This window comes from Capsicum annuum, chromosome 4 (genome assembly GCF_002878395.1).
Source record: "Capsicum annuum cultivar UCD-10X-F1 chromosome 4, UCD10Xv1.1, whole genome shotgun sequence".
In the NCBI taxonomy this organism is placed as follows: Eukaryota; Viridiplantae; Streptophyta; class Magnoliopsida; order Solanales; family Solanaceae; genus Capsicum; species Capsicum annuum.
The window spans coordinates 103,416,217-103,431,528 of NC_061114.1; positions in this window are offsets into that span (position 1 = coordinate 103,416,217).

Consider the following 15,312-nt stretch of genomic DNA (forward strand, 5'->3'; position numbering starts at 1 on the left):
TGGCCTCTTACCTCTGCCACCATAAGTCTAGCTACATGCTCTTTCTTTATAGCCATTGCATGATCAACAACCTAAAAAAAGAAAGACATAGCTGCTATTAAATACTCCAATGCCAAACAAAATGGAAATGCCAATCCTTTAATAAATCCACGTAGCATATCATGCTCAGAATGATATAGCATAGGAATATGCCCATCTCACTTAAGAAACACAATCTCATACTATGAAACCAACAAAGAACCTTGATGAACACTAACAAACCTAACTCTAGCCTAAGAATTACTAGATAAAATTAATGTTATCCTTGGATATAAGGTATTTAGAAAAAGACTTGGGATTTCTAATGTTGAATCTAAAAAGGCTAAAGTAGTCACGAGCTCCACCAAAGCCTAGGTTGGCCCCAAATTCTCTGACTAATGCTGAATATCTTTAACATCTTTCACTAACTCTATGGTCTGACACTACACTAAAGCTCTATAAATTTATGCTAAAGTTCTATCTACATCTATCCATAACCTCGTATCATCTATTTGGGAAAGAATATAGTCAAGGAACATAATTAAGGGTCATCAAAATATGGACACACAATAAATAGTCAAGAATATAATTTTGTAAGAATACCCTATAGCCTTCCAAATATCAGATATGAACATCTCTATAACAATCCATAAGACTCTACTAGACACTTAACTCTTCTACCAATACACTGGTAAACCTAGGCTTTGATTCAAACTAGTGCTAACCTTATTTCTTAGGTTATAATGGCATATATTATAACCCACCAGTAGGTAATCCAACCCATAGTTCAAATATAATGAAACTAAAATATCAAGTACTAAATAAACATATCGATATAACAGTCTATAAATACAACATAAAGATAAGTTTAGTACATAAGAGAGAGAATAGTAATACTCTAAATTCCAAGAGCTTACCCAATTATCCAAACCATAACTGCTACACACAATGCATACAACAATGATGAAAACCTATACTGATCTACGAGTTATAAAAATATAGAACCAGTCCCTAATGTGTGATACTTTGTAGGAACAACCAACTGAGCTCCAAAGATAATACAAATATAAATAAAATGCAAGCAGAAATATAAAATACACCCAAATATCTAGGATACTACATAGAAAAGATAAGGAGACAATAAAGATAAAATATTCTATTCTAGCCATACTCAGGAATCTTAGCACTATACAGTATATTACTAGCCAATATATGAATAAATTGTAGAAAGAGGATATATATATATATATATTATATATGTATAAAAGGCCAAAAAATGTATATACAACATGAGTAAGTGAAAGAAGAGAGGGATATATAGTAATACCATAACTACTATAGATAGGTACGTATAGAGAAATAAGAATAACTCAAAGGTACAACCTAAGTAGTCACACAAGCATCTCAATGCCTCTTAGTCATAGTAGAAACTAGTGGTAACATAATCAAGGCCTCTAATCCAATGTCTAAACATGAGTTAATTATTTATAATATAGTAAATGTAAAGAAAGTAGTTAGAATCATACCTTGAATATCAATGCCAGTTCAATATTCAACCTATCACAAACTAACCATTATAATAATAGTTACAATAAGAAGTAACCAGCTAGCCCATACAAATAATACCTAAATTGGGACCCATAATCTAGAAGGCCTAATCAACACACAACACATCATAGGCAATACTCATCACAAATACCTATGCAACCCCCTATAAGATTGATATTATTAGACCTAGGTACTGAAATATAAAATTCTCTTAGTGTTATGCTCATTACTCAAGCTACAACTCATTTGATGAGTCATGAATACTTCTTACGTGTCATAAGGTGCTAATCATAGCCTAACCAATAAGTTTATTCATGGTTTCTATTGAGGTCACAATTTGGATCTCACGAGTCATATGGTGAGGTTACAAATCTTGATGATGGATTCTTGACCAAACCAGTATAATGGACTAAACTTTTTTCCTAGACCACGAGTCATTGTGATGACTTGTGACCAGTCCTCACGAGTAGTGAAGTGACCTATAGTACTAGCAAAAGTTTTTCCTACATTTTAATTAGGGGCACTTTGGTCATTTTCTTCCTTCACTAATTAAAACCCACAATATAAAACACCCTAAGGTCCCCTATAACTCCTTATTACTCCGTCAAGTGAATTACTCTACTCTCTTAAATTCCCAATTAAGAGTAAGGCTAGGGTTTCTACAGATAGGTCATCTAGAGTTTAAAGTGTAGTTTCTTCTCCAAATTCTTGGCATTTTCAGGCATGCATCTTTTCCTTAAACTTTTATTTTTTATGGCATACAATGGTTTGATATTTATATGGTGCTGATGTGTCTTTTTGGAATTTAGGTTGGGTTTTTTGATGGTTATTGTTTAATTGTTATTTCCAAGGTTTGTATGCATTTTTATGCCATATTAATTAATTTTGGAACTTGTTGGGTGCATGGAAATGTTAAATGGAGTGGGAGTCATGTCTATGTTCATCATTCACACTTTATATATATTTTTGGAATTTTTGTAGCCTCAGTGGCTTTTCCCCTTTCTAGGATTTCTCTGGTTCGTATGGCTATCATGCACTAGGCCCTTCCGGTAGGAGAAGAAAAACGCATATAGCCCATCTATGATTCTAGGATAGTTAGAGCTACACAATCTAGGTCAATGGTTTTAAAGTTCATGCTTAAAACTTTTTCCCTATCATAATATTATATATATATGTATATTTGTATATATTTGAATTTGTAAATTAAGTTTGGATTGAGCTTTAAATGGCATTATTTTATCCCTTAACCTGAGTTCTATGCTAGCACTTACTCTACTAACTATCCCTGAGGTTGTAACCCTATTCGATACAGGGTTTGAAGACACTTCTATTTCCTTGTGAAGTGGTAGGTAATTTCTAGACTATTTGTGAGTCATCTAGAAGTGGTGAGCTTCCATTCTCTAGAAGTCCCTTACTCCATGGTCTTGTTTATTTATATCTTAGACTACTCCTATGGGTTAATTTTTCCTAGGGTCAGGGCACATCCCGACTTAGGTTGATATTTGGTTTTCTTATAGGCTTTTATGGACAAAGTGTGGGTGGATTGTGTTGTGGATTCTTAGATCCCTCTTGTTATTGATTTTTCTATTTTGTTATATTTTTGGTACTCTTCTACTTATATTGTGTTTTAGCTGGCTAGGCTACTGGGGCTGGTCACTGGTCCTTAGTAGACTTGAGATACCCATCGCAATTAGGACCTGGTTTAGGTCATGACAATCTTGGTATTGGAACATAGGTTTAGGGTTGTTGGGTGTCCATAAAATTATGGAAAGTAGATTCCCTTTTATGGGTGTGTAGTGCACCAAACTTATAAAGGGGAAGGCTATAACGTATTTTTGGAATAATTCTCTTTCTTGTATTCTATTTATGGCTACAGAGTCTTGTGTCTTGAAATTCCTATAATCTTTGATATACTTGCATTTTAGTTTATTCCTCCCTAAAGATCTGATGCTCATACAAACTCTTCTGGAGCCTTTATCCTACCAAAGGATAATATAGATGGAACTCAACTTGCCTATGGAGTCCAGACTCGGTCTAGGGTCCCTAGTTCTAATTGTACTACCCCATGTGGTGTTCCATAAATCCCTAATAGTCTTCACCGGGCTTTCTAGAAAATTGATACTCATGCCTTAATGCATCAGGGTAAAATTACTAATGTGGAGTTCTACTATTCTATTTATCTATTAACTCAGTTGGTGACCTCCCATTCTCACTAGTTAGGTCAAGGTGATTCCGTTTCTCCTTCTTTGGAGGTTACTCAAGTTGGTTAGTTCATGAGATTAAAACCTTAACCTTTACTGGCTCTAAGGTTGAGAACAACCCTCAAGAATTTATTGATGAGATAGAATAGATCTATTGGTAAGATAGAATAGATCTTTTGGGTGATTCATGCTTCTGAGAATAGATCTATTGGTGAGATAGAATAGATATTTTGGGTGATTCATGTTTTTTATTTTGAGAGTGTGGAGTTTGATGCATATCAATTGAAAGATATGGCATATTAGTGATATAAGGACTGGGAGTAGTGGAGAATTGAGGATGTTGAGCAGGCTATATGGGAGAAGTTTGTCGGTGCCTTCCTTGATCATTCTTTTCTTAGGAGTTGAGAAAGGTCAGGAATAACGACTTTATAAAATTAAGGCAAGGTAGTATGAGTGTGATGGAATATGTCTTAAAATTCCATTAATTATCTCGTTATGCTGCAGAGTTAGTGTTAATTATGAGGGCTAGAATGAGGAAGTTTGTTTTGAGTTTGTCTCGTGAATTAGTATTGGAGTGTAAGGCTTAACATGGATATACAAAGACTTGTGGTTTATATGCAATAGGTGGAGGATGAAAAAAAGAAACATGTAAAGATTTTAGCAAGGAAGAATAAGAATTCTAGTATTTAGAGCAGGGCAAAGGTCAGAAAGATAGTACGAGAGATGATAGATAGTAGAGCAAGAAGAAGACATTGGGAAATTTTGGTTCATAATCTTTGGCTAGTACTCATTATTCTAAGCCTACTACTAATTATATATTTTAGGCTAGTAGCAATCATAAGGTACATGGTTCCCAATCATAGGCTAGTTGAGCTCAGTCATCCCTACCATATATTTCTTATAGATTTTATGGTCAGCTTTACAGGGTTAATGTGATAAAGAAAGAAATTGATGCTTTAATTATGCCAGCTTAGTCATATTTAGTGGAATTGCCTTGTGGCGAAGGTATCCACTAGTGCTAATAAAATTTTGATCACCACTTCTTCGGCTCTTGCACCAGAAGGTACTGTTTCTTGTGCCGACACTGGCCGAAATTGTCTCTATAATCTTTTCACCCATAAAAAATTTAAGGCATCTCCTGATATTCTTACTGGTATGTTATATCTTTTCTTTTGTGATATATATTCTTTACTCAATCCAGGGTCTACTCTTTCTTGAACGACCCCTTATGTGGTTGTTTCTTTTAGATTTGGTCCTAAAACTATTCCCAAGCCATTCTTTATTTCTACTCCGGTAGGTGAGAATATGATGGCTATAAAAATCTATAGGGGTTGTGCGATGTCTATCCTTCATAGAAAGACATTGGTTGATTTGGTAGAGCTTGATATGATAAATTTTTAAGTAATCTTGGAGATAGATTGGTTTCACTCGTGCTATGCTTCTTTGGATTGTAAGACCCAAAAATTCAGTTTCTATTTCCCTAATGAACTGGTAATTGAATGGGAGGGAAGTTCCCTAGTGCCTAAAGGGAGGTTTATTTCTTATCTTAGAGAAGGAAGTTCCCTAATGCTTATGGAGAGGTTTATTTCTTATATTTGAGCCTGGAAGTTGATTTACAAGGGGTGTCTATGTCATCTAGTTCTGGATAAGGATTCTAGTTCTGAATTTCCCTCTTTATAATCTGCCCCTGTGGTTAATGAGTTTCATGAAGTATCTCCTGTGGACCTTCCTAGCATTCTTCTTAATAGAGAAATAGACTTTGGGATTGATCTCCTATCGAGTACTTGTCCTATTTTTATCCCTCTGTATTGAATGGCTTTGGCTATGTTGAAGAAATTAAAGGATAAATTAAAGGGTCTTTTGGATAAGGGCTTCATTCGTCCTAGTATTTCTCAGTGGGTTGCTTTTCGTTCAAAAGAAAGATAGGTCCCATTGGATATGTATAGATTACCGTCAGTTGAATAAGGTAATAGTATAAAATAATTACCCCTTTTTAGGATTAATGATCTCTTTGATCAGCTTCAGGGTACTAGATGTTTCTCCAAGATCGATCTTCATTCAGGTTATCATCAGTTGAAGATTAGGGAAACAGAAATCCCTACAACTGCTTTACAAACCCAATATGGTCATTATGAGTTCCTGGTTATGTCATTTGGGTTGACTAATGCTTTAGCTGCTTTTATAGATCTCATGAATTAGGTGTTCAGGTAGTTTTTGAACTTGTTTGGGATAGTGTTTATTGATGATATTTATGTGTATTCTAAGAGTGCTGAGGACCATACTAATCACCTCTAAATTATGTTGTAGACTCTTACGGATCAAATATTGTATGCTAAATTCTCTAAGTATAAGTTTCTATTGGATTTTTTGACTTTCTCGAGCATGTTATCTCTAGTGATGGGATCATGGTGGATCCACAAAAAGTTAAAGCGGTTAATAATTGGCCTATACCTACGATTGCAACCAACATTCAGGGTTTCTTGGGCTTTGCTGGATATTATAGGAGGTTTGGAGAGAGTTGCTCTTCTATTACTGCCCCATTGAAAATGTTGACTCAAAAAATGGTTAAATTCTTGTGGTTTGATTCTTATGAGGGTAGTTTTAGAAGTTCAAGGATAAGTTGACTTTTGCACCAGTTTTGACCCTGCCCGAGGGTACTAATAATTTTGTTGTATATTATGATGTGTCCCATGTAGGACTGGGCTGTATGTTGGTGCAGCATGGTAAGGTGGTGGCCTACGCTTCTAAAAATCTTAAGCTTCATAAAAGGAATTATCTGACTCACAATTTGGATTTGATGGCTATGGTTTTTACTTTGAAGATTTGGCATCATTGTATGTATGGGGTGCATAAAAGCTTACAGTATGTGTTTACTAAGAAGGAGTTGAGTCTTTGATAGAGGTGGTAGCTTGAATTGCTATGTGACTATTATTTGAGTCTTTATTACCATCCAGGTAAAGCTAATGTGGTTGTTGATGCTCTTAGCAGGTTGATCACCGAGAGCTTATCTCATATGGATGAGGAGAAAAGAGGATTGGGGAAGGACATTCACCAGTTGGCTAATTTTGGAGTTCGTCCTTTGGACTCAGAGGATAGGAGTGATTGTTCAAGAAGTAGTTAAATCATCTCTTAGGGATGAGATAAAGCTCAAGCAGGCTTTCGATCCAATTCTTGTACAGATTAAGGATGATGTGGTACATCAAAAAGGTTATGGCCTTTGAGAATGGTGGTGATAGTATCCTAAGGTACCAAGGTAGGTTTTGTGTTCGTGATGTTTATATTGCAAGAAAGGACTTTGATAGAGGCTCATGAGTCAAGATATACTATTCATACAGGTTTGATGAAGATATACCATGGCTTGAAAGAGATCTATTGGTGGAGTAACATAAAGAGGGATGTGGCTAACTTGTAGCTAAATATATGGTCTATCAACAAATAAAGGTAGAATACTTAAGGACTGATGGGATCTCTCAAAAGATAGAGTTACCTTTGTGAAAGTGGGAGAGGACCAATAAAGTTTTCATTACGGGTCTTCCGCAGTCTTGTAATCTGTATGATTTGATTTGGGTTGTTGGGGATAGGATGACTAAGTCTACTTATTTCTTACCAGTGAAGACTACCTAATTTAGAGAGGATTACACTATGTTATTCATTGGGGAGATAATTTGATTGTATCATGCTTTGTTTCCATTATTTCAGATCGAGGAGCACAATTTTCATCTCATTTTGGCATTCATTTTAGAAAGGTTTAGGGACTGAGGTTAACCTTAGCGCTACCTTCCACCATCAAATATATGGACAAGCGGAATAAACTATCTATACCTTGAAATATATCTTAAGGGCATGTGTGATTAATTTTTAAGGTATTTGGGTTGATCACTTACCTCTCATTGAGTTTTCATATAACAATAGTTATCACTCTAGCATTGGAATGGCTCCTTTTGAGGCGCTTTATGGTCAGAGGTGTAGGTCTCCTATTGGGTGATTTGAGGTTATGAGACTTAATTATTCGTTCCTGATTTGGTTCACCAATCCATGTAGAAGGTGAAGTTGATTAGGGAAAGGCTTAAGACAGACCAACAACAACAACAACAACAAACCCAGTGTATTCCCACTTAGTGGGGTCTGGGGGGGTAAGATGTACGCAGTCCATACCTCTACCTCTGATGAAGTAGAAAGGCTGTTTCCGAAAGACCCCCGACTCAAGTCACGAGATATCACACAAACACATAGTACAGCACAGAAGCAGATGACATAACATAGATACGGCACCCATAAGGAATATAAAACAGAGTAAAGCAGGAATGCAGGAATATAAAGCAGAGGAAAGCACACAGATTCGTAATAAACATGGAACACGAAACACGAAACACTGAATACGGAATCATAACAGGAATACACCCCCACCAATTAATTCCCTACACTAGCGACCCGAACTGGCCCTAATCCTCTGCCGTAATTCGTATCTTCCAGACCTTCCTATCTAGGGTCATGTCCTCGGTGAGCTGTAACTGTTCCATGTCCCGCCTAATCACCTCACCCCAGTACTTCTTCGGTCTACCCCTTCCCCGTCTAAAACCATCCAACGCTAGCCTCTCACACCTACGGACCAGGGCATCCATGCCCCTCCTCTTCACGTGTCCGAACCATCTCAATCGTGCTTCCCGCATCTTACACTCCACTGAAGTCACACCAACCTTCTCCCGGATAGTCTCATTCCGAACTCTATCCCCTCGGGTCAGACCACACATCCAGCGCAACATCCGCATTTCTGCCACCTTCATTTTTTGGATGTGGGAGTTCTTAACTGGCCAACACTCCGCTCCATACAGCAAGGCCGGACGAACTAGAATAGGCTGATTGATCCAGGTAGCGACAGGCTACAATCGAAAGGAACCGCGCGTACGCTAGAAAGACGTATAGGCAAGCTTTTCTTTATGATCATATGGATCGCTTTTTGTGACTTTTCTTTCCATAGGCATAGATTGCAGTCTAACCAGCTTTCTAACTTTAGGGGACCGAGAATCAATCTTTTGATCCTCCTCGAGCCTACTCTCGTCTTTTGAATGTTGCTTCCGATTTAGTTGGTGCAGACGCTGAAGGATCAGCTGACACTAGATAGGAAAGGTTTTCGATCGAAGCTCTCGAACCTGTTTCGAAGTCACTTTAGGATTCGGTTTCCGATCCGGTTGATGTTCTAACATCCCGAATCGAGGTGGCTCTAAACTCAGGTTGCCTACCTCTCTAGTTACAGAGAGAGGGGAGGGGCTTCGAAGCCTTAATTCAAGCTAGAAATCTCGCTAGAAAACTAGCCATATCGATCTAGGTAAGTGGTGACAACGAAAAGGCTTTTAAGCCTGAGGGGCGGTGAGCGAGGTAGGATAAAATGGTATTTGAACCAGGGCGGGCGGCCCTATATAGTCTGTCTTTTCATGGATGGTGGGCAGAGAAAAAAGCCATTCATTAAACCTTTTGGAACTGGAGACGAAGAGTCGTTTAAAGACCTTTTCAAAAACCACTTTGTAGAGGGCGGGTATCACGCTCAATAGAACCAGACTTTGCTATGTCAATAGTCAATAGGAGAGAGAAAGAAAGAGAACAGCAAGAGGAGGCCTTTTTCTTTATATTTCTATATTTCGGAAATCGAATCATCATGCACTTTAGGCCCTTCTGAAAGCCATGAGTCGGGGTCACACGAGTAGCGAAAGACTGTGCTTGCTCATGTTCTCATGCTTCACACAAACCCAGGCTAGGAAGCTTGAAAGCCATATCATATCATATGGATATAGAAAGTCCGATCAAAAAACAATAAAAAAGGACTGGGAAGGCTTGAATGGATGGCTTCCAAGGCCAGGATTTGCGAATGAATGCTGGGCTGGGCCACCTCGAATGGCATGAGCCGCATGCGGGGAGACCCGCACGTACGGTTTTTAGGGGGATCTGGTCGAAAAACCGGCCGGCGCCCACCCGACTAGAGGGACAAGAAGTCAGCCTTGAGGGTCTTCTAACTGAAGATAAAGGACCGGTAATTGAATCAATAACCGTAGTTACTAGACTAGCACTTAAATTAGCTGTGACAGTATCTGTTGGTGCGTCTTATATATTTGATCTTAATGCCATTGAACAGAGGGAGTTGGTATATTCATGTAGGTGATTAGGTGTTCTTTAAAGTTTCTCCTATGAAGGGAGTGATGAAGTTTGGGAGGATAGGGAAGCTCAGTCCCTGATATGTTTGTCTCTATTTGATTTTGTGGAGAGTTGGTAATGTGGCCTAAGAGTTGGATATGCCTGCAGGTTTAGGTTCTATTCACCTAGCTTTCCATTTGTCAATGTTGAAGAAGTGCGTGAGTGATCTATAGGAACATAATGGGGTCACACCAAACTGTGAGGGACCAGGTCCCTTAGACTCAGTCACAGGCAATAAAATAGTAAATAACAAAGAAACTAAAAGCTTGTAGGAAAGTAAAGAACAAGGTGATTTAACATTGAAACCTCCTTTCTCAAGGGAGGAAAAACCGCGATTTTCCCTTACAAGCACTCAACTATCCACTATTATCAAATTCCTAACTATTGAGACCAATGACTCTAACTCTAGGCTCCACCAGTTTGCAATAAATCTACTACAGACCTACCTTGACAACTCTACCAAGAACACACCTCAATATTGATTAACTCTAACCAATATTGATCTCAGGTAACTCTAGCTAAGCACTCTCTGGAAAGGAAAGAAGTCATTTCTCTTATAACATACGGAATTCAGTTACATACCATGATTTGACCCAAGAACAATCACTATTTTAGTACATACACAAATTAAGAACTTAAGCAGTATTGCAAAGTTAAGTTTTCTTCTCTCCTTCACTTCTGTATTATGATATTTTAAAAATTAACTAATTTAGAAGAATTCTTATCCTTTTATAGTGGAATAATGATTAGGGTAGAAATATGATTGGGCCTGGTGTCTTGAAAGGTACAAGATCATCTGTGCAGTTTGTTACACTAGAAGACAAAACTGTGATGGCTTTGTGACATTGTATGTTTCCATGAAGACCAAATGACCTGCTCTCCTGTTGTCGGTTGAACATCATCAAAATATGATTTCAAAAATTTCCCCCATTTTGATGACGACAAACCACAGAACTTGGAGCATCAAATTCATTCACCTTCTTTAGTTAGAGTGATTACCACTACCGTCAGTAAATGTTCCCCTAATCATTGTGCACTATGATCCCCCCTATCAATATGTCATGCAACTTAGGAACTTAGTCCCTTGTTGTTAACTGACATCAAAAAATCAACTCAACCAATGTTTGAATGTCTCCCCTATCAATATATGTAATACCCCATACTATTGTTAGCTCTGTTCAGCTTTCAGTTGAATATATAAGGGGCTTAAGGCCTAAAAATTTCCCTAAGTGTTGGGGACTTAGACCCCTAAATTTTGAGGATTTTTAACATGGTATTCCCAACCTTGAGATATTGGTTTTTGAGTTAATTCATGTTTGGATCACGAAACTAGAGGACTACCAAGATAAGATCGTGATGCGGCATTAGTCCTAATGGCATATAGACTGCATCGCGGTGAGGAAAATCCATGCCCCCAATAGGACTACTTCACGGTAAGCTTGTAGCGTCTAGTTGTTGAAATTAAATTCCTGAGGGGAAATTGGGTCTTTTACCCTCAACCCAATCGTTCATATCACTACTTGTGCATCAATTAGGTCATAATTTTTCCCTCCTTCTCAAATTTTCCTCTCAAGAAAACCCTCTCATTTCCCCAAGAACACAAATTCAATTCTTTTCACCCAAAGAAATCAAGAATTCAAGTTCTTCATTTCCAAGATCCTTCAAGAAAGCATCAAGGATAGAATTTTTCCTTTCAATTTAAAATCTTAAGGTTTGTGGGGTGTTCATTCATTGGTCCTTTCACCCATGGACCCCAAAAATCCTCTTTTAAATTAAAGAATGGATTTTTCTATTATTATGGTATTTTACATTGCTTTAGATGGGATTAATTCATGGTTTCATGGTGATTTTAAATTTCTTTCATCCATGTATGATCCCATGCAAGATTTGATTTCCTCGTGCTTTGAATTTTAGTTTCCCAAGTCCTATTTCAAGTGAATTCCACGTTAGACCCAAATGATGATTTTTAGTCATACAATCATGTTGTTTCCCCTATTTAAAGCATTCCCATGTTTAAATTCATGATCCCTACATGTTTGATGAAGTGTCTACGGTTTAGGATTTTTGAACCATGATTTCATATTTCAATTCTAACCTTTAATATTGTATTTTGATCATTTAGTTCTAGTGGGTTATGAACAACTGATACCTATGTATTTTACATGACCTCAGATCTTTCAACTAATAATTCAGGGAAACCATTAGTCTTGTAATTTAATCAGCTATTATTGATCATGATGAGAACTATCATTTACTTTATAATGTTCAGTTAAACTTAGTTCAGTTTAGTTCCAATGTCAGTTCAGTTGGGAGTAAGATTAGCACCAAGCAAACTCAGGAATGAGGGCTCACCTGGCACAAGAGGGTGTGATCCTTAGAAGCAATCTCTGAGTTACAAAACTACGCAGCCAACATAGGTTATAGATGTCTACCTGCCAGTTGAGGATTGACAAGGTGTTCACCTTCTAATTTAGGGTGACACATATCTTGTTAGAGCACCTGTCAGTTAAGGGGACTCCATAGTCCTTCAGGACACTAGTTTAGTGGATCAACACAACTATTTTTAGTACCCGTGGCATGGTACTGACACCCTTCAACTGGGGTTACAAGTTGGACTCTAATTAGCTCAGATCAGGGCATGTTTGTTAGATGATACCTCCCTCAGTCTCAGTACGATATTCAGTGTATATTCAGTGTATATTCAGTTCAGGTTTGCTTGACCAAAGCATACAAATTTACAGTTATTCAACCATAAATATTTCAGTCTTTCAGTTCATAGATTATTTCAGAAATATGTATATGCTTTCTCTTGTATTCACAGATATTATAGTTTTTATTCATTCATGCTTAGTTATTTCATGTTATTCAGTCAGCACTTATCTCATATGCACAACACCTCATGCATTTCAGCCAGACCTTATCTCATATACTAGTACATTCATAGTACTAACCACATACTCTTCTTTGAGCTATGATGTATTATGTAATAGGTTTGGAGGCTCAGTTTCCCAACCATAGTTAGATAGCCAGTGTTACTCAGCAGCCATAGTGGTGAGTCCTCATCCATAGAGTACATATTATCTCTCATTTAGTACTTCAGTGTTCCATTATATTTAGTAAGTCGGAGTTAGTTGGGGGCTTGTCCCATTAACTCCTCAGTCTGTTAGAGTCTTTTCGAACAATCAGACAGTTAGTTAAAGACTTATTCAATTTATCAGTATTTTCATAATTATAAGTTATTTTAAATTTGTAGTTAGATTTTAGTATTTCATCAAATATTTCATACTTTTGGTTGAACTACATTTTCAGTATTCATATTGGTATTGCATTTAGCAATTTATCTTCCACACACGTATACTATTGTAATTTTATTCTGTGCTCATAGTTGGTACTAGCTTATGGGTTAACTTATGGTCACTTATGACTGTACAAACTATTGTCAAAGCTAGGGGTAGACTCAGGTAGTGACAATATACTTGCACTCATCAATGTTCAATTAGTTCATTATTTTACCTATCACAGTACTTCCACTTATCAATCTACCTTCGTGCTTCACAAACAATATTTTTTGCCCCTATCAATAGGCCATTTCACACATATTCCTCCATATATAATTCAACACATGCAACTCACACACACCTGGTCTCTACCACATGCATTAAGTAGTATTCCTCCTTTTGGCATCATTGAAAAGTGATAACAGTAAACCAAGAATAAAATAAGCACAAGTTAGTTAACTAATGGCCTCTAGGGAAACACTAACATTAAGAACAACTTTAAATATAAAGAAGATAAAAATGAAACACACAAGAAAAGGATTCATTAATTGGTAAGAGAGATCAGTACCATTGCATTATACTAAAATAAACATAAGAATTCTAATTCATCAAAAGCCACACTAGGTATAAGAACTTAAAATTGACACACGGGGATGATTGGACTTAGGTAAAGGGGGCTTAGGTGAGAAATACTTTATAAACATATCCAATAACACTCTATAGAATAAGCATTTAGCAACTACTTAGCGTCTTTAACTAAAGCATTTAGACCTTGAACCTCCTAAAAGAGTTCTACAACCTTGATCAGGAGCTTAGCATTTTCTGCTATAAGTTTCTTTGTGGAACCAGGTCCCTTAGAGCACAAATTTTGATTCTACATCTTTAAGTACATTATCTTAGTATCCTTAGTAGTTAGCTCAATGCTCATCTCCTCCATTTCCTTGCTAAATATCTCCTAAGCAGCCAATAGTTTTGATATTAAGGACACAGTTCCTAACTTTCCTTCAATGCATTCATTTTCCATTAATGTTGTTAGACTAAACTTTTGTTTGACTATTCCTAAAGTACCTTTGCTCGCAAATACTCCAAAGTGATCAAACACCTTGTTTAAGAAGTACACATACGACATCTCATGTCTTTCTTCCTTCTCAACAATCACTTTATTCATGTGTTCTATCATAAAAAAAGGCAGATTTATCAGCTCAAACTTGCTCAGACTCTCAATTAGGAACAAATCAACAATAGAGGCAATGGTCCTTTTCTCTGATCTTGGCAAAAAAACCTTGTTCATAAATTAAACCACTAACTAAAACTCACTTATGAGAAAAATTTTTCTCCCACCGGCTATTGATATTCCTCCTACCTTACAAGCATCCATCATGAACTCTGTTGAGGGTTGTTATTTTACAAAAGTCCTCACCCCTTTAACAAGATCATCTAGGATTTTCCCTAGTGATTATTCATCTATTCTAATTTGTTTTCCTTGCACTTTGGCAGTCAAGATTAACCCATCATCTGAGAACTCCATTGTATAATAAAATTCTCTTACTTCCTCCTTAAAAACCATAGGAGTTGGTTCCTCCAAGAGGTATAACCATACCTAGTATTTGACATATTTCACCAATTCTACCATGTTAGGTTTCTCCTAAATCATGGGATCAAACACTCCCCTAGATAATACTTTCTGCATTTTTGAAACTTTATTATTTTATTCTCTAGACCTAACCTTCTTTTCTTCCTCCTTTTTTTTCTTTTGAAATCACTACTTGGCTCCTCCTTTTCAATAGATTTTCTCTTCTTAGGATCAAGTACCTTAGAGAATTTTTTTCTTTTTGCAATAATGTATTTCTGCTTCATTCAGACAGGGCGACTAAAATTTTAATGGGAGGACCTGGTCCTTCCTAAGACATGAACATATTTTCTTTTTTTGTCAATTACCACATCAATATTAGGATGAATGTTCTCATCCTCTCTAACTTCGACAACTTCAATATTCTTCTCCTCTTCCACTACAACAACTTTCTTAAGTTTTCTTCTATTAGTGGTTAAAGATTTGTTGGCTTTCTTAGCATTAACTAATA